We start from the raw sequence: 20,499 nt of genomic DNA, 5'->3' as shown, positions 1-20,499 counted from the left end.
AAGGATTTGAACCACCATGTCTTAAATGCATTGAGCGTGATAATGCTACTTCTGTTGCTGAATGTTCTACTGCTACTGCTGTTGCAATATCTTCAACTGTTGATGTGGTAACTAACCCCTCTGCTGAGGATACCACCGCTATTGCTGATGAGAATGCTAGGTTGAAGACATTGCTTGAAACAGGGATGTACAAAAGTCTTAAAGGGCATCAGACACTATGTGATGTCCTCAAAAAGCAGATTCTGAACCGAAACCCGAGGAAAGAGGGTGTTGGGTTCGTAAGGAAAATGAATGCTGATGGCTCTTACTGGAAACCTGAGCAGTACCCCAAAACCATGTGGGTTGCTGCAAAGGAACCTTCAGCAGATCCATCCAATCTATCTGGCTTCACTTGTGCTAACCCCATTATCATTGATGAATCCTTTGATGCAAACTATATACTGTTTAAGAATCAGAATGGTGAAGTGTTTGCCAGGTACATTGGTACTAACTGCAGGAATGGACCGCCTATGAAGAAGATCTGGGTTCCGAAAAGGTGTCTGGAGAATCTTCCTGTGAATGTCATCATGACACCTCACGTGAAGAAGACAAACCTCAGACCAAAGGCTTCATACGGTCCAAAGGCTTCATACAGACAGAGGACTCACCTGAGTCGCACTAACGCAAATGTTTTGCAGGGAAACCATACTCAGGCATATGAATATGAGAGCGGTTCATCAAACCGCCATGTTCATAAGACCAAGAACTATTCTGCTTATTCTTATGAGTACTATTGTCCGCCTGCAAGACTGTTTGCTAGGGCTCCAAAGCCAAAATTCTCAGATGCTGCACTTAGACTTATTGCTTCTAAGCCACCCTTGAAGATGTGGGTGGCTAAGAAAGCTTAACTCTCTTTTGCAGGGAAAGGTCTCCAGCAGAAAACCAAAATCATCTGACGCTATTGCTGGGGACCTTAAACATCTTGTAGGGCGCAAGATCAAATGCCCGAATGGTCTTACTATGTACTTCGTTCCTGAATCGCTTGCTACTCTCCCTATTAGTCCTAATCTGGATCTAAGCTTTCATAACCCATTGGTTCGTCAAATGTTTTTGCTTCACAATGCTCTTGGTGAAGCCTATCCCCCTAACTGCACTGTAGGGTACGACACCAGCGTCTTCAGAATGGATTATTGATAGTGGGTGTACAAATCACATGACTGGCAAAAGAAGCCTTCTTATGGACTCAACCTTACGTCCATCCGACAAGAGCCACATCACATTTGCTGACACTGGTAAAAGTAAGGTATTGGGTCTAGGTAGAGTTGCAATCTCAAGGGATCAACACATGGATAAAGTCATGCTTGTTGAATCCCTTGGCTTCAACTTAATGTCTGTCTCAATGCTTTGCGATTTGAACATGATCGTAATATTTGGAAAATATCGTTGCCTTGTACTAATGGAATCTGACAAGTCTCTAGTATTTGAAGGGTATCGAAAGGATGACTTGTACGTGGTAGATTTCTCAGCAGGACCACAGCTTGCCGTATGTCTTCTAGCAAAAGCTTCAGAATGCTGGCTCTGGCATCGGAGGCTAGGGCATGCTGGCATGAGGAACCTCCACACCCTTGCAAAGAAGAAGCATGTCATAGGCATCGAGGGCGTCAAGTTCAAGAAAGATCACTTATGCGGTGCCTGTGAAGCAGGGAAGATGACGAGGGCCAAACATCCCTCGAAGACAATCATGACCACTACTCGACCCTTCGAACTGCTTCACATGGATCTTTTCGGTCCCACTCATTACTCAACTCTTACTACTACTGCTTGCCTCTATGGCTTTGTTATTGTTGATGATTATTCTAGATATACTTGGGTGCACATAATCCTTTACAAGACTGAAGTGCAGGATGTCTTCAGACGCTTCGCCAATCGAGCTATGAACAATTATGGCGCCAAGATTAAGCACATCAGAAGTGACAATGGCACTGAATTCAAGAACACTGGCCTTGATACATATCTTGATACCTTGGGCATCACACATGAATTCTCAGCCCCGTACACGCCACAGCAGAATGGCATCATCGAACGCAAGAACGAAACACTCATTAAGATGGCCAGAACGATGCTAGATGAATACAAGACCCCAAGAAAATTCTAGCCTGAAGCCATTGATACTGCATGCCATACAATCAATCGCGTTTATCTTCACAAGCTTCTGAACAAGACATCTTATGAGCTCCCTACTGGCAAGAAGCCAAATGTCAATTACTTCAGAGTATTTGGCGCAAGGTGCTGGATCAAGGACCCACATCACACATCAAAGTTTGCACCAAAAGCACATGAGGGTTTTATGCTTGGATATGGAAAGGATTCGCACTCCTACAGAGTCTTCAATCTCCTTCATTACAAAGTGGTTGAAACAGTGGATGTGCGGTTCGATGAGACCAATGGTTCACAAAGAGAGCAACTACCAAATGTGCTAGATGAAGTTCCATCCAGTGAATCAGTCAAGCTAATGGGAATTGGAGAAATTATACCTTCTGAAGCTCATCCTGAAGAAGAACTTATCATCTCAGCACCTGACCAACATGAAGACAATGCTCAGCCTGAAGACATACCTTCTAACAACGATAATGATCAGCAAGAGCAAAATCTTCGCCCTATACATCCTCGCGTTGCCAATGAAGTGCAGATTGAAAGAATAATTGATAGCATCAATGCACCCGGTCCACTCACTCGTTCAAGGGCAACTCAGCTAGCAAATTTCTGTGGGCACTTCGCATTCGTCTCAATAACAGAACCCAAGAAAGTTGAAGAAGCCTTCATGGAACCTGAATGGATTCAAGCCATGCAAGAAGAGCTTCAACAGTTTGAGCTGAATAATGTATGGGAACTGGTTAAGGGTCCTAATCCACGGAAGCACAATATAATAGGCACCAAATGGATATACCGCAACAAGCAAGATGAGCATGGTCAAGTTGTCAAAAACAAAGCTCGTCTCGTTGCTCAAGGATATACTCAAGTGGAAGGCATTGACTTCGATGAAACATTTGCTCCTGTGGCTAGACTTGAAGCCATACGCATACTGCTGGCCTATGCAAATCATCATAACATACTTCTATATCAAATGGATGTGAAGAGTGCTTTTCTCAATGGCAAGATTGAAGAAGAAGTGTATGTTGCGCAACCGCCTAGCTTTGAAGATCCAAAACATCCTGACATGGTATACAAGCTCAACAAGGCACTGTATGGCCTCAAACAAGCCCCTCGGGCCTGAAGTACAGTGAAGAGTTTGGATATATGATGCAAGAGCAATATCAGATATCCATGATGGGAGAGCTGAAGTTCTTCCTCGGTCTTCAAATACGACAACAACGCAATGACATCTTCATATCTCAAGAAAAGTATCTCAAAGCTTGCCTGAAGAAGTTTGGTATGCAAGACTGCAAAGGCTTCACGACACCAATGCCAGCCAAACATCATCTGGGTCCCAACGACAATGGTAAAGAGTTCGATCAAAAGGTATACCGCTCCATGATTGGTTTTTTACTTTATCTATGTGCATCTAGGCCAGATATTATGCTTAGTGTTTGCATGTGTGCTCGATTTCAAGCGGCACCAAAGGAGTCACATCACTTAGCTGTGAAGCGAATTCTTCGATATTTGGCTCACACCCTAACTCTAGTATTATGGTATCCAAAGGGCTCAGAGTTTGATCTGGTTGGATTCTCGGATGCTGATTATGCTGGTGACAAAGTTGATCTCAAGTCTACATCAGGAACATGTCACTTTCTGGGACGACCACTTGTATGTTGGTCTTCAAAGAAGTAGAACTGTGTATCTCTCTCCACTACTGAATCCGAATACATTGCTGCTGGATCTTGCTGCGCTCAGCTTCTTTGGATGAAGCAAACACTTAAGGACTATGGCATTCATCTGAAGCAAGTGCCACTTTACTGCGACAACGAAAGCGCCATCAAGATTGCCAACAACCCAGTTCAGCACTCGAAGACAAAGCACATTGAAATTCATCATCACTTTCTCAGAGATCATGTTGTGAAGGAAGATATTGATATCATACACGTCAAAATTGAAGAGCAATTGGCAGATATCTTCACCAAGCCCTTGGATGAGAAGAGATTTTGCAAGTTATGGTGTGAGCTAAATATCCTGGAATCCTCAAATGTCCTGTGATCAGGCACACATCCTAACCCTTATGCATGTTGATGACTTAGATGTGCAACACACGAAGTAAAGTATATCTTCAATCAATGAAGACATACATTCTAAGTGTGAATACATTAATGTAGAATTTGGCTTCGGAGCGCCACAATGATTGTGCGCCATGTCTGGGTCTAATACTTCCTATACGGTGGGTAACGCCACCACCAAATGTTCTGTTTGAAGTGTTTCACTCATAGCGTTATATTTGCTATGTCTTCACATTTGGTTTGGCTTCAATCTCAACATATCTTCATGATTATCTTCACTATGTTGATTATATATATATATATATATATATATATATATATATATATATATATGCTAGTGTTCTGTCCTCTACAGCATTCACTTAAAGCTATGTCTTCTTGTTGAATCTTTTGAACTAAGTGAATGTGATCGGACCCTGACCTCTCTATGCTTTCTATCTCAAATTCTATCTCTCCAAATCATATGCATTCTATTGAAACTGTCGAATGTCTTCTCTGCATCCTTGACAACAGAAGATACAAAGACAACCATTAAGTATGTTTCCAATGCTCATTCCTCCACATGAAACCCGGAGAAGTAGGAATGACCACCCGACAATCCAGGCGTGCGTGGGACGTGGAACAAACCCCAAAATTCCGCATAATGACCACGTGTTCCTCAGATGCGAATCGCTAGGGGCACCTGTGTAATAACGCAGTGCCGCCCCTGTACCTATAAATACACACTTCACAGTGGTCATTATCTCTTCTCCCACTCTCCAACGAACCCTAGCGCCACCGCTAGCCCTCGACGACGCCGGCGATGAAGCGCTTCGCTGCCGCAACCTCTCCGATGCCGTCTTCACGCCGACCGCGGACATCGTCCTCTCTGCCGTTGCCGTAGGTGTCCTCCGTCGCCAAGTTAGGGCACGGAAGATCGAACTGCTCGGCCTCATCTTCCACTCCGTCTAGCAGTTCTTAGTGTGGTAAATAAAACTTCTTTTTTACAGCACCGTTGATCCTATGGCTTTGTCACTTTCTACCACAAGCAGTTTCTATTCACACAAGTTAGATCTCTCTCATACTGCATCTCATGACATGCCTAGTATATTCACTTGTGCTTCACAAAGTAGTTAGATTCCTCACTTGTACTGATCTGTGGATTCGTACAAATCTGGAACCAACTTCTTATCTATGAGTGAATGTCTTCGCACGATGAGGTCAATGTCTTCTAAACTGATTTATCTTCAAAATCTTCTGAGAATGCATATGACCTCTTCCCCTTCCCTCGCACCTAAATGCTGTCACAGGTACATGTCCGTGGGAGAATCCTTTGGTTCTCATAGTCTGCATTCATTTACAGAATTCTTACAGCATCACATAAATTCTCCCGAAGCCAGTTCCTGTTTGTCCAGCAAGCGAAAACCTTTGAAGCCTTTGAACGTGTTGAAGCCTTTCAGTTTAAAGTTTATGGCTTCAGAGAAATCAGCAAGGAAGGCTGGTAGAAAGCGTCATGGAGAAACATCCAGAGATCTGCCAGATGACCTCTCAGAACTATACAAGACAGATCCTGAAGAGGATTACAATCAGCGCAAGACCTGAATCCAATGGATTCGAAGATATTGGGCAGAATAATGGTTCAAATACCGATTTGTAACCCAGGAATATGCTGAGAAAAACGCCATCAAGAGACCGTGGGGAGACATCCTATACAAGAATCTTCTACCCAGGTCCAGAGATGAAGCCATTGCACAAGGCTTCTATCCCTGCATGGTCCGTGGGCCACAGCCTGCTGATGCACACCCATCGTCACTACTATGGTGTCGTGACGACAATCTGTTCAAGCGCAACTTCCAGTTTGCCCAGAACTCAATGAAGCAAAACAGGAAGACATTGGGACTAGACTTCAACCCTGGTCCCTCAGCTCCAAGGGCTGATGGCACACGAGATGCAGAACCCAATGTCACCGGTCCTTTCTACAACCTTGAAGGCCTCATCACCCATGTCTTGGTTCAAGGGACTGCAGTGAATGATCCTGCAGCTGACGCTGAATCAGATGAAGCGCCTGCAGCTGACGCTGAATCAGATGAAGCGCCTGCAGCGCCGAAGACAAAGAAGCTGAAGAAGCCTAAAGCTTCAAAGCCTGCCCCTTCACCAAAAATCTCACGGGCGAAGCCACTGGCAACTGCACCTCCTGAAGACAGTGTGCAGTCCGAAGATTTATCATGCATCTCCAAGCCCCAGAAGGCCAAGATGCCTCTGCCACACACCGGCCAAGAGCTAACAGCTGCTGCCATTCTGCGCAATGATGCCATTGATCTGTCAAGCGATGAAGTTCTTGCAGATGACGCTCTTGAGCAACTCATCAAGAGCAAAGAAGAAGCTGAAATCTTCAATGATCTGCCTCTCTTTGATGTAACGATCATCCACAACTTCATTGACGAGTGGTTTGACACGCCAAACATCAGCTTTGAAGATCTGCAACTACCCATTGGCCTTAGTGTCGCCTTCCAAGGCACCATTGCTTCAGAGATAGCTGTCGCCCAGCGCATTGTTGAACTGAAGCAAAAGATTGACTATGAAAAGGCTCAGTTCAAGAAGCATATGGCCAAGCTTAGTGTGCAAGAAGTGAAGAACTTCAAGATCATGATGCACGAGCTCAAGGAAGCCTTTCTGAAGAAACGTGCAGAAGCTCAGGGTTCGCATGAGCGCATGAAGGCTCTAGCTGACAGATGTGCACAAGCCTACAATGAGGCTGAGAAGCGCAAGGCCCTTGGGCGTCCTAGCATCGACCCCAGGATGGCTGCAAAGAAGAAGAAGAAGCCTGCTACGGCTGAACCCGACGAACCAAGGCAGGAAGCAGTTCCTATTGTCTTCCCAACAAGAATGACTGGCTCGAAGCCAAAAAGCCGGTCAACCGTTTCAGAGCTCAAGAAGACGAGGACTGCTGAGGCTGAAGCCAGGAAGAGGAAACATCCTGAAGCCTCTCCTACTGCCCCCTCCAAGAAGAAGAGGAAGACCAAGAAAGATCGGGCTGCTCCCATAGAGCCTTTGATAGTAGAACCTATTTCTATGGTTTATCCTGACGCTGAACATCAACTGACAATCCATGAGCCTGCTTCCACAGAGGCTCATGAAGCTGAAGACTTTCCAGCAGCTGATCCCATCGCTGCTGAAGACATTGGTCAACATGACCATGTAGAAGATGGTGCAGTCCTTCCTCAGCTCGAGAACAGCGAACTCATCAGCATTGGTCGTCCACTGACGCCAATTGCACAGAATGCTTCATGGGCGGATCGACCACAAGAGGAAGAAGACCTTGAGGCCCAGCCAACTCCAACTCCACAGGCGTCGCCTGCGTTGCGCAGGCTTCACAAAGGTCCAAGGCCTTAAGTTTCTGCTGAAGACATTCCGGCTGCATCAGCCGCGGAAGAAGAAGTCCCCCAAGTTTCCACTCCCCTGTCCCACCAAGAAGTAGTTCTCAAGGAGAACATGCTTGAAAATCTTGCGGCTGCCACAACCACCAATGAAGCTAATGTGGAGCCCTCCCCAACAAAAGCATCAGAAGACAGAGAAGCCACTGATCCCGCCACTTCTGTTTCTGAGTCTGCTGCCGGTCCCCAGTTCGACTATCATGTTGAGCACAGGCCTCAGGTACAGAAGCCAATCCCAAGATTGCCAAGGTTCCCAGGTCCTGCATCAGCACCTGGCTCCTTCAATATCAATGGCTTCAGAGCAGGCAACACATTCTTCGATAGCTCCAGGAACCCCTACTCAAGGGAAAGGATATCATCTGATCGGTTCTGGAGCTATCCGCAACGAAGCTATTACTCATGCATTCTTTACAACCAAGGTCGCATCTTCCCACACAAGCGCCTTGACATTGAAGCTATAGCTGGTCTGCCCTGTCTAGAAGAAGCTTTGGATTGCTTCAAGGAAGTTGGACTGCTGCCGTTCATTACTGACCAAGAGCATTGGAATGAAGAGTTGCTGCTCCAATTCTATGCCACACTTCACATCCGCGGGTACAGCAGAGATCCGAAGACTTGGGTCCTGGAGTGGATGACAGGAAACGTTCATCACGAAGCCAATGCATTTGACATCATTGAGCTCACTGGTTTGCCCACTCCTGGCGATCTCTACGAGCATGGCTGTCAGCTTCATAGTGAAGCTATTGAGAGCATCTTTCAGAAGCCTGAACCTGATATGAGTCAGATGCTCAGCATGATGAAGCCATTGCCCCAAGATGTTGCTTATCCCACGGAGTTCTTCGTTGAAGACCTTGAGTATCTGCCAAGAACCATCTATCACATCATCAGGCGAACTCTCTGGCCCATCAAAGGGCACTCTCCAAATGCCACGCTTGAGGGTGTAATGAAGACTTTGGTCTTCTATATTCTTCATGGAAAATGCTTCAATGCACAGGACTTATTCATTCGCCAACTTGCTGCATCAGGCTCTGATCTGTTTGGCTTGAAGTTCTATGCCCCATGGGTAATGCGGCTGATCAAACTTCACTCCGCCATCTCATATCAGCCATCTGCTTGCAATCATTGGATTTTTCTGCCTGATGTGGATATGTCTATTGAAGCCATCTATCCAGAGCCTGCCAAAGAACCTCTAAGTCTTCAGAATGCAGAGCATCAGAGTTTCTCTCAGAACATTGAAGGAGTTGAAGCAGTCACTCGTGTGTATCCTTTGGCTGGCACTACACGTGCACCACATCCTGCTTCCACTGAAGCCACTGATAGTACAACTGCTCCACGACCCAAGAAGCGCACTCGTGTTCTCAACAATCGAGAGCTTCTTGTGGCTCTTCATCAGAAACATGATAGGCATCATGACTGGCTGAAGCGTCAGATGCAAAGCCTCTTGGTGGATGTTAATCGCATTCGCAATCTTGCCACCAAGAATGCTTTTGTTGCCCATGAAACCTCTCGCCGCACATGGAAAGGGCTAACAATGATGTGTTCTGAAGATGATCTTCAAGAGGATGGCTTCACTGAGCGTTTCAAGTTTGACTCCACACCTCCTCGAAGGGCTATGCTGCGACGAACTCCATCCCTTGAAGACTCTGAGTTCTGTTCCTCTGCTGCAACTGTGACTGCCAGAGTCATCGAGGATGAAGACGATGCTACTTAACCGCCACCTCCTTTAGCACGCTTCAACTCTACTCCAAGCTCTTCAGCACCGCCAAACACCACCAACGACACTGCTACTTCACCTACTCCTCATGGGAACGAGTAGATGCTCTATGTCTTCAAACCTTTTTGGTCCTTACTGACAAAAGGAGGAGAAGCATATGAGGTTGATAGTCTTCAAGCGGGTCCATATGGGCGGGTGCTTTATATTTTGCTTCGTGCTTACAACTCTCGTTTTGCTACATTTGGTTCTTTGAGTTGTAACACTTAAACTCGATGGTCGTCTGCTACTTATCTGCCACCTTGTTTTGCGATGATAAATTCCGCATGTGCGACGATAAATTCCGCACTTAGATCATTCTGCAGACGTCCATTTTCCATTATGCATGTCATTATCTTCATATACTTTCACATGCATAGTGGATTGTCATCATAAGTTGAAGTGGATACAACCTGCCATGTGCATTTGCATTCCAAAAGCAAATTACTTATATGCACATCTTCAAGGGGAGCCCTTGCAATCCTTATCCTTTACAATTCCACAGATTATATTCCCCGTTGAAAACTTCAACTAGTTTGTCATCAATCACCAAAAGGGGGAGATTGTAAGTGCATCTAGTGCCACCCCTGGTTGGTTTTGGAGTATTGACGACAAACCTAGTTGAGGGACTAATATGTGTGTGAGAATTGCAGGATAACACAGGTAGAAGTCCCTCATTGATTCGGTTTTCCTACCAGAGATGACCCCTAAAAATGTATGAAGACATTGAAGTCAAAGGTGGTATATGAAGATATTCACATTGAAGACTATGACAAGAGAGGACACCACATGAAGCCTATGGAGCTCGAAGACTTAGATCTTTCGTAGTTCTCTTTCTTTTGTGTTGAGTCATAGGAACCACCGTACTGTTAAGTGGGGTCCAAGAGAACCAGTCAGAATGACTAAAGTGATGCCTAACCAAAACCTATGTCTTCGAGTGAAGACTATGAGAGCGAATCTTGTCCAGAGTCGGACAAGTCAGCTTTGCTTGCAGCCCAAGTAAAGTTGTCGTGTGAGTTTGAAATCTGACCGTTGGAACACATGTCAGTTCCTTAGTGACCCAGGGTCATTTCGGACAAATCAGGTCGGGTTGCCAAGTGGCTATAAATAGCCCACCCCCTACAACCATAAACGGTTGGCTGCTCAGATTGGGAGTACGGCTTTTGTCGTTTGAGAGCAACCCACCTCGAAGCCTTTGAGAGAGAATTCCTTGCGAGGATAAAGCCCTAACCACCCAGAGCCAAAGAGATTTAGGCATCACTTAAGTCTTCTTGTCTGTGTGATCTGAAGACTTATTACACTTGAGGACTGTGCATCCTCCAGCTAGTTAGGCGTCGCGTTCTGAGCATCCAAGAGACATTGTGGATTGCCGGTGAACGAAGTCTGTGAAGGTTTGGGAGTCTACCTTGAAGACTTACCAGAGTGATTGGGCGAGGTCTGTGTGACCTTAGCTCAAGGGGAATACGGTGAGGACTGGGTGTCCTGAGCTGCGTGTTCAGGACTGGGTGTCCGGGACTGTGTGTCCTAAGTTTTAAATACCTAGCCGCCCTAACCAGACGTACAGTTGTCACAGCAACTGGAACTGGTCCAACAAATCATTGTCTTCAGCGAGTCACTGGTTTCATCTTCCCTTCCCTTTACTTACTGTTACTCCTTGTGAAGTCATTGTATGTTTGCGCTATCTTTTGTCTTCACTGAGTGACTGCTTGTTCTGTCTGGCTTCACAATATCTTCCTACCTGATCCTTACTACATTGCTGCTATTAGTCATTGTGCTTTCACTCTATTGAATACTTGACTATGGCTTGCCTAGTGTAGTCTACCTTCCGCTGCAGGGTATTAGGTTTATTTCTATCGTTCATCTTCATAACTCCCACGTTTTGAAGACTTTCATAAAAATCGCCTATTCACCCCCCTCTAGTCGATACAACGCACTTTCAATAGCTTCTCCAGGAACGGAAAGCATCTCAGGAAACTGACAACTTGCTCCAGGTTGGGGCCGATAGAATCTAGTGCCAAGACCTTCACCTTGCGCAGTTTCGGGGTCAAGCTTGTAGGAATCATTTTCTGGATGACACACGAACAAACATGTAACGCCCCGGATGTAATTTACCATATTTTTATTCCAACTCTAGCCATTTTCGGCTCTAAGTTATGATATTTTCCTCGTGGTTGGGTTTTGTCTTCGTTTTGCATTTGTTCATGTCATGCATCTCATATCATGTCATCATGTGCATCGCATTTGCATACGTGTTCATCTCATGCATCCGAGCATTTTCCCCGTTGTCCGTTTTGCATTCCGGCACTCCTACGTCCTCCGGCGCCCCCCTTTTGCCTCTTTTCGTGTGCGAGTGTTAAACGTTCTCGGATTGGACCGAGACTTGCCAAGCGGCCTTGGTACACCACCGGTAGACCGGCTGTCAAGTTTCATACCATTTGGAGTCCGTTTGATACTCTAACGGTTAACCGAGGAACCGTAAAGGCCTCGTATGTTTTGCAGCCCAACACCCCTCCAAAGTGGCCCAAAACCCAGCTAAACCCCCTCCATCCTCTCGGCCGTTCGATCACCATCACGTGGCCAAAAACAACACCTCATTTGGACTCTCCTAGCTCCCTCTACCTATAAATATATGCACCCCTCCGAAATTTTCGGGCGAAACCCTAGTCTCTTCTTCCCCGCGCCGCCGGACGCGTCCGGATCGGACCTGACGCGTCTGCCCCGCCGCCTCAGCCACTCCCGTGCCGCCACGTCACTGCCGCCGACCCAACGCCCGCGGCTCCCCGCCGCCCGACCGCGCGCCGCCCCACTCCCCGCGAGTTCCCGCCGGAGAGCTCCGCCGCCTGCGGCTCGGCTTCGCCGCCGCCGACCTCGCCCATCGTCGCCGGCGCTCCTCCACGCCGGACCTCGCCGCGGCGCCGCCCGCACCTCGCCAGGGACCTCCCCGCCTCCCTGCTCCTCTACTTCCTCGACGCCGGCAGCCTCTTCTTCCTCTCCGGTGGCAACTCTGGCATAGCTCCGACGGTCTTCGAGGACCGTGCGCCCAGATCTGGATCGGATCCGAAACCCTAGGGTTGACCCGTTTTCCTCCAAGTCCTTTTCTGTTATTTTTTTAGCCATGTTCATCGCATCATAACTCTGCCATCGTAGCTCCGTTTCGTGCGTGTGGCATATCAAAATGTTCGTTAGGATGTGATCTTCGTTTTGTTCCATTGCATCATGCTTGTTTGAGTCCATCTTGTAGCCTAAAATGATGTTGCAAGAGTGATATAAAATGTTAGTTCCTGATTCTTATCAGATTATGAGCATTTGTCATTTTTGCCATGTTTAATGTGTGCTGCATATGAGCATGATCTCTACATGTGTTTTGGGCTATGCCATGCCATCTTTACAGGGGTGTATGCCATGTATTTTTGTAATCAATGTGGTGACTAGCACAAGCATGCAAAGTAGCTCTCGTGATGTTGCTGATTTCAGGGACTTAGATTTTCACTAAGTCATTTCCCTGATGTTATTTTAATGCCATGTATTCATGTTGCTACAGAGTGATCCATGCTTCTTTTGAGTATGTTCAGTAAGGATGATTTGAGCATATGGTTATGCTCTATCCATCCATGTCCATGTTTGCATTTATGGAGTACCCTAGCATGACACAGTCTTGCTCTACTTTTGCTATAAAATGTTCCTGGCAGATTGTTTACGTGTTAATCAATTCTGCCAAGGTTGTTGTAGTTGATCCATGCATGTAATGAGATTGTTCTTGCCATGTTTAGCTTGTTGATCATGTCTTATTGCCGGGTGTATTCTTAGTTTGTCATGAAATGCCTTGTGTTGAGTACATCGAGCTCGCAAACATGCCTACATAACTCTGTTTTTGCCATGTCCGGTTTTCTGCAAAGTCTGAATCTGTTAACGAAACTTGCTATGTTTACATGGGTGCCATCATGTTTTCTGTGCCCTTTTGGCTTATGGTCACTAAGGGACTTTTGTTAAATGCTTTGAGTAGATTCATGCCATGCCTTGTGTTTATGAGTTCTGATCCTGTAGCATGTTGTTATCTTGCTCTAAGCATTGCTTCCTGATGTTAAATCCTGACATGTTAGTATTTTCACTAAGTCTGTGATGCTGTTATCTTTTGCACTTTTTCCATGCTTATTTGAACCTTCTATTGTGTGCTTTAGCCATAGCTCAGTGTTCATCTTTTGTCAAGAATCTTGAGTGGATCACTGCCATGTGATTTGTTGTTATGTTAGAGTGCAGTAGCTTAGTTTCTTGTTGCATTCTAGATGGCATCGTGCTGTTAATCGCAGAATTGTGTCATTATTGTTTTGCTTGCCATTTGCAAACCGTGCATCCGTTTCTGGTGATCTTTATATCGATTTCGACCGAAATCAACTCATCTTTCCAGCAGCACTCTTGGTTTGCCAAGTTGAGGCTTGGTTCAATATTTTCCTTCCGGAGCACGCATATGCATTGCATATCACATCCCGCATATCATGCCATGTTTTGCATCATGTTGCTTGCGCATTGCACCGTGGTTGATTGTTGTTTCCTTTGCTTGTGTTCTTGCCTTGCGTAGAGCCGGGGGACGAGTATGTGATCGAGGAACCCGTTGAGTACGCTTACGAGGATCAAGCTTACATCAACTCGGAGAACTTTACAGGCAAGATGACCATACCCTCGAAATCACTTCTATCTTTGCTTGCTAGTTGCTCGCTCTATTTGCTATGCCGTGATACCTACCACATGCTTTATCATGCCTCCCATATTGCCATGTCAAACCTCTAACCCACCTTGTCCTAGCAAACCATTGTTTGGCTATGTTACCGCTTTGCTCAGCCCCTCTTGTAGCGTTGCTAGTTGCAGGTGAAGTTTGGAGTTTGTTCCTTGTTGGAACATAATTATTGTTGGGATATCACTATTATATCTTGTTTACTTTAATGCACCTATATACTTGGTAAAGAGTGGAAGGCTCGGCCTTATGCCTGGTGTTTTGTTCCACTCTTGCCGCCCTAGTTTCCCTTATACCGGTGTTATGTTCCTTGATTTTTCGTTCCTTATGCGGTTGGGTTATAATGGGAACCCCTTGACAGTTCTCCTTGAATAAAACTCCTCCAGCAAGGCCCAACCTTGGTTTTACCATTTGCCACCTAAGGCTTTTTTCCCTTGGGTTTCGTGGACTCAAGGGTCATCTTTATTTTAACACCCCCCCGGGCCAGTGCTTCTCTAAGTGTTGGTCCAACCTAGAGCACCATGCGGGGCCGTCCCTTGGCAACTTGGGTTATGCTGGCTCCCGTACGCTTAGCTTATCCGGTGTGCCCTAAGAACGAGATATGTGCAGCTCCTATCGGTATTTGTCGGCATAGCGGGTGGTCTTGCTAGTCTTGTTTTACCATTGTCGAAATGTCTTTTAACCGGGATTCCGAGTCTGATCGGCTCATCCTGGGAGAAGGAATATCCTTCATTGACCATGAGAGCTTGTGATGGGCTAAGTTGGGACACCCCTGCAGGGTTTTGAACTTTCGAAAGTCGTGCCTGCGGTTATGGGCAGATGGGAATTTGTTAATATCCGGTTGTAGAAAACCTGACACTTAACTTAATTAAAATGAATCAACCGCGTGTGTAGCCATGATGGTCTCTTTTCGGCGGAGTCCGGGAAGAGAACACGGTCTCGTGTTATGCTTGAATGTAAGTAGTTTTAGGATCACTTCTTGATCTTGGTAGCTTCTCGACCGTGCTTTGCCTTCTCTTCTTGCTCTCATTTGCGTAAGTTAGCCACCATAAATACTAGTGCTTGCTACAGCTCCACCTCACTACCTTTTCCTACCCATACGCTTAAATAGTCTTGATCGCGAGGGTGTGAGATTGCTGAGTCCCCATGACTCACAAATTACTTCTAAAACCAGATGCAGGTGTCGATGATGCCATTCCAAGGGATGCGACCGAACTCAAGTGGGAGTTCGACGAGGATTCAGGATGTTACTATGTTTCCTTTCCAGACGATCAGTAGTGGAGCCCAGTTGGGGCGATCGGGGATCTTATGCATCTGGGGTTGTCTTTATTTTGGTTCCGTAGTCGGACCTTGATTGTATTCTGGATGATGTAATGCTATATTTATGTATTGTGTGAAGTGGCGATTGTAAGCCAACTCTTTATCTCTATCTTATTCAGTACATGGGATGTGTAAAGATTACCCCTCTTGCAACATGCCTACTATTCGGTTATGCCTCTAAGTCGTGCTCCGACACATGGGAGATATAGCCACATCGTGGGTGTTACAAGTTGGTAATCAGAGCCTTCCCCGATGAAAGTGCAACTATCCCTAGGTGGTTTTGGTAATTCATAACAACATATAGCTCATTGAGCTAATACTATTCCAAGATAATTATTTCAGGAAAGCTCAATTATTGGCATGGCATGGATGTGAAAGTGGAACCCTCAAAATGCTAAGGACAATGGATTGGCTCAAGCTCAAAAGCTCAAGACTCTTCATTTTATATTTTAGTGATCCAAGATCACATTGAGTCCATAGGAAAAGCCAATACTATTAAGGAGGGATGAGGTGTTGCTTAATGAGCCTCTTGCTTCATGTGCTTAGTGATATGCTCCGAAAATCCTCAACTACTTTCCCATATCCACATATGACCTAAACTCTAAGCCAAACTCGGTCCTACCGATTCTTCCTATCCGGCGCCACCGAGTTTCACTTGTCATTAGCCACTGCCAAACCCTAGCAATTCGGTTCTACCGATAAGGATCTCGGTCCCACCGAGATGGGGTTGCAAACTCTCTGTTTCCCTTTCTTAACTTTTCGGTCCCACCGAAAGAGCGAATCGGTCCCATCGAGATTGCAATGTAAACTCAGTGTTTCCCCTTTGTAACTTTTCGGTCTCACCGAGTTCCACTCGGTCTCATCGAAAGAGCAAATCGGTCCCACCGAGTTTGCCTGACCAACTCTCTGGTTAGCTAATTAGCAAATTCGGTCTCACCGAGTCTGTGTAATCGGTCTCACCGAGATTACGTTATGCCCAAACCCTAACCGAATCGGTCCTACCGAGTTGCATGTCAGTCCCACCGAAATTCCTAACGGTCACTAGGTTTACTATTTCGGTCAGACCGAGTTTTATGATTCGGTCCCACCGAGATTGGTAAATTGTGTGTAACGGTTGGATTTTGTGTGGAGGCTATATATACCCCTCCACCTCTTTCTCGTTCAGTGAGAGAGCCATCAGAACACACACACCATTCCAACTCATATGTTCTGAGAGAGAACCACCTACTCATGTGTTGAGATCAAGACATTCCATTCCTACCATATGAATCTTGATCTCTAGCCTTCCCAAGTTGCTTTCCACTCAAATCTTCTTTCCACCAAATCCAAATCCTATGAGAGAGAGTTGAGTGTTGGGGAGACTATCATTTGAAGCACAAGAGCAAGGAGTTCATTACCTACACACCATTTGTTACTTCTTGGAGAGTGGTGTCTCCTAGATTGGCTAGGTGTCACTTGGGAGCCTCCGACAAGATTGTGGAGTTGAACCAAGGAGTTTGTAAGGGCAAGGAGATCGCCTACTTCGTGAAGATCTACTGCTAGTGAGGCAAGTCCTTCGTGGGCGATGGCCATGGTGGGATAGACAAGGTTGCTTCTTCGTGGACCCTTTGTGGGTGGTTGCTTCTTCGTGGACCCTTTGTGGGTGGATCCCTGTGTGGACTCGCGCAACCGTTGCCCTTGGGTGGAGCCCTGTGTGGACTCGCGCAACCGTTACCCTTCGTGGGTTGAAGTCTCCATCAACGTGGATGTAGGATAGCACCACCTATCCGAACCACGGGAAAAACATCCGTGTCTCCAATAGCGTTTGAATTCTCCAAACCCTTCCCTTTATATTCTTGCAAGTTGCATGCTTTACTTTCCGCTGCCCATAAACTCTTTGCATGCTTGCTTGAATTGTGTGATGATTGCTTGACTTGTCCTAAAATAGCTAAAATCTGCCAAGAACTAAAATTGGGAAAAGGTTAAGTTTTTATTTGGTCAAGTAGTCTAATCACCCCCCCTCTAGACATACTTTCGATCCTACACCCGACTTAGGAGCCCCCTGCTTGATCGAATCGCTGGCGTTGTTGAGTCTAGAAAAATGTTTTGAGTCTTATAGGATTATATATATCGGAGAGTAGGATTCTTTTTACTTCCCAGTCCCTTCGTCGCTCTGGTGAGGCCTCCTGACGTAGAGTTTTGACTCTTCTCTTCTCAAATTACATGAAAAAGAAATTTAGGATCACGCGGGTATCTTGGAATCGTTCCGATGGTTTTGTGACAAGAACATTGTTCTTGGTGCCTCCTGACATTTAGGGGTTCTGGCAATGTCCCGGGGAGTTGAGCTCCGAGGTGTTGTCATCACAATTTTATTGTTGCAGTTCTGGAATACCTGAGTTTCGCCGACATCGAAAATCTCTTTTATGCAGTTGTTGGTGAGATAACCTCGACGCCACCCAGTACTGGGGCGGGAGTTTGGGAGTATTGCCATAACTCGTATAACGGATGCTTTTCGAAGGTTGAGGTAAACGATTTCCGAAGGTTTCTTGGTTATGTGTTGAAGGATGATACAGCTGGATGTAGGATTTGCTAGTTTTGGGTGAGATATTATGCTTCCCCTATATCCCCAACACCTGATTGCGTAACCAGAAAGTTTCGAGAGTTTCATAGGTGGGAATTCATGTAGCTCTAGTATTTCTTCCGCAGATATTTGGTTTGTGATTGGGTAATCCTTACCAATTATTTGTTCATATCCGTACCTTGTTGTTTTATTCATCCACCTTTATCTAAGTGGCTTCTCAAATTATGGAAGTGTGATCATTTACTTTGGAATTCATTCGTTCATTCTTGTTCGAATGTTAATGCTTTATGTTGCAATTTCGATCCATTGATTCGGCTTGAATATATGTCTTTCAAGATGCTAACGGATGTCAACCTCTTCAGGATGGCTCCTCCAATGCGTCAGAATCCGGAACCTCCGCACCACCTCCACCTCTGGAGGCATGGCAAGCTATGATTGCTGCCACCAACGCCAACACGCAGATGCTTATGCAACTCTTGAAAGAGCGCAACCAAGGAAATCAAGGCCATGGAAACAATCAATCGCAGTTTGCTACCCTCAACCAGTTCCTCGTAAACCAGCCGAAGTCTTTCAGTAACTGTGTCGAGGCCACAGACGCTGACGATTGGCTCATGGATATCTGCAAACATTTTGAGTGTAGCAACGTCAGGCCTGAGGACTTTGTCAAGTTTGCTTCATTCCAACTCAAAGACCAAGCTGCTGAGTGGTATCAACAATACAAAGATTCCAGAGGAGGTCGTGTGCTTACCTGGGATGATTTCCGCCAAGACTTCAAAGCTCACTACATTCCTCAGAGTGTTGTTGAGAGTAAGCGTGAGGAGTTCCACAATCTGAAGCAAGGCAGCTTGTCTATTTACCAATACAACATCCTGTTCCAGAGGCTCGCTCGCTTCGCCAAGCAAGACGTCCCTGGCGCGAAGAGCATGATTTATCAATTCAGAGGTGGCCTTAGAGAAGATCTGCAACTAGCTCTTGTGCTTTTTGAGCCGAAAAAGTATGATGAGTTCTACAACATGGCACTAAATCAAGAAGCTACTCAGATCAAGTGTGATGCTTCCAAGAAGAGAGTCAGGGATGCAACTCCTTCTTCTTCTTCAACTCAAGTGGCAGCTAAGCAGCAAAAGTACTGGTTGACTCCTCCTCCTCTGTTCCGTCAGCCTTATCAGCAGAAGAGCAAAGGTGGCAATGGATCTTCCCACCCACCCAACCCAGGCTTTCAGAACAAAGTTTCATCTCATGCTCCAAAGTCAAGTGCTCCGTATCACCGGCCGCTCTCAGAGATTACATGCAACAAGTGTCAGCAGAAGGGGCACTATGTGAACAAATGCTGCAACCAGAGGCGTCTTCCGCCTCCTCCTCCTGTGAGATCTGCCAGCAATGCAATGGTCAAGCATAATCCCAAGTTTGCAAAGGTCAACATGGTGAACGCAACTCAGGCAGAGGACTCTTAAGAAGTGATCATGGGTAACTTTCCAGTTAACTCTACTCCTGCAAAAATCCTTTTTGATACTGGTGCATTGCATTGTTTCATGTCAAGATCATTTGCTTCAAAGCATGACTTCGTTTCGTAAATGTTGGGTAAACCCATGGGAGTGGTTTCTCCGGCCAAGTCTATGAGGGCTACCACGATGATCCCGAATGTTTCTATTAAGATGGGTGACTATAAGTTTCTGTCTTCTCCAGTGGTCCTTGGTGACTTGGATATTGATCTAATTCTCTTCATGGACTGGCTTTCTAAGCACAAGGCTCAACTTGATTATGCTGCCAGGCAGATTCAATTGACACACTCGTCTGAGGATGTGATTGTCTTTGCCACTCGTGACGATACCATTCGACTATTTTCCCTCAATGAGAAGGGCGAGTTGAATGCCATCTCTCAGATTCCAGTCGTTTGTGAATATCAAGATGTCTTTCCAGAAGAGCTTCCAGGAATGCCTCCTCACCGGCCAGTTGAATTCGTCATCGATCTTGAGCTTGGCACGGAACCTGTTTGCGAACGTCCTTACAAGCTTGGACCAGAAGAGTTGAAGGAGCTGAAGAAACAACTCGATATACAAGAGCGTATGGGTCTGATCCGACCAAGTTCTTCTCCATGGGGTTGTGGTGTTCTTTTTGTCAAGAAGAAGGATGGCACGGACCGACTCTGCGTCGACTACCGTCCATTGAACAAGAAGACCATAAAGAACAAGTACCCACTTCCTAACATCAATGAGCTATACGAACAACTCAAAGGTGCTCAAGTATTCTCCAATCTTGAACTTTGTATGGGTTATCATCAGATTCGCATTCGTGAACAAGATATCCCCAAGACAGCTTTCAGAACAAGCTATGGTTCCTATGAATACACTGTCATGTCTTTCGGCCTTGTCGATGCTCCTCCAACGTTCTCTCACATGATGAACTTCATCTTCAACCCTTATACAAATGACTTCGTCTTGGTGTATCTCGATGACATTTTGGTCTTTTCCAAGAACAAAGAGGATCATGCCAAGCATTTGAGATTGGTGCTAGACAAACTCAGAGAACATCAGTTCTACACGAAG

This window comes from Triticum aestivum, chromosome 4A (genome assembly GCF_018294505.1).
Source record: "Triticum aestivum cultivar Chinese Spring chromosome 4A, IWGSC CS RefSeq v2.1, whole genome shotgun sequence".
NCBI lineage: Eukaryota > Viridiplantae > Streptophyta > Magnoliopsida > Poales > Poaceae > Triticum > Triticum aestivum.
Note: the sequence above shows the minus strand (reverse complement) of the source record.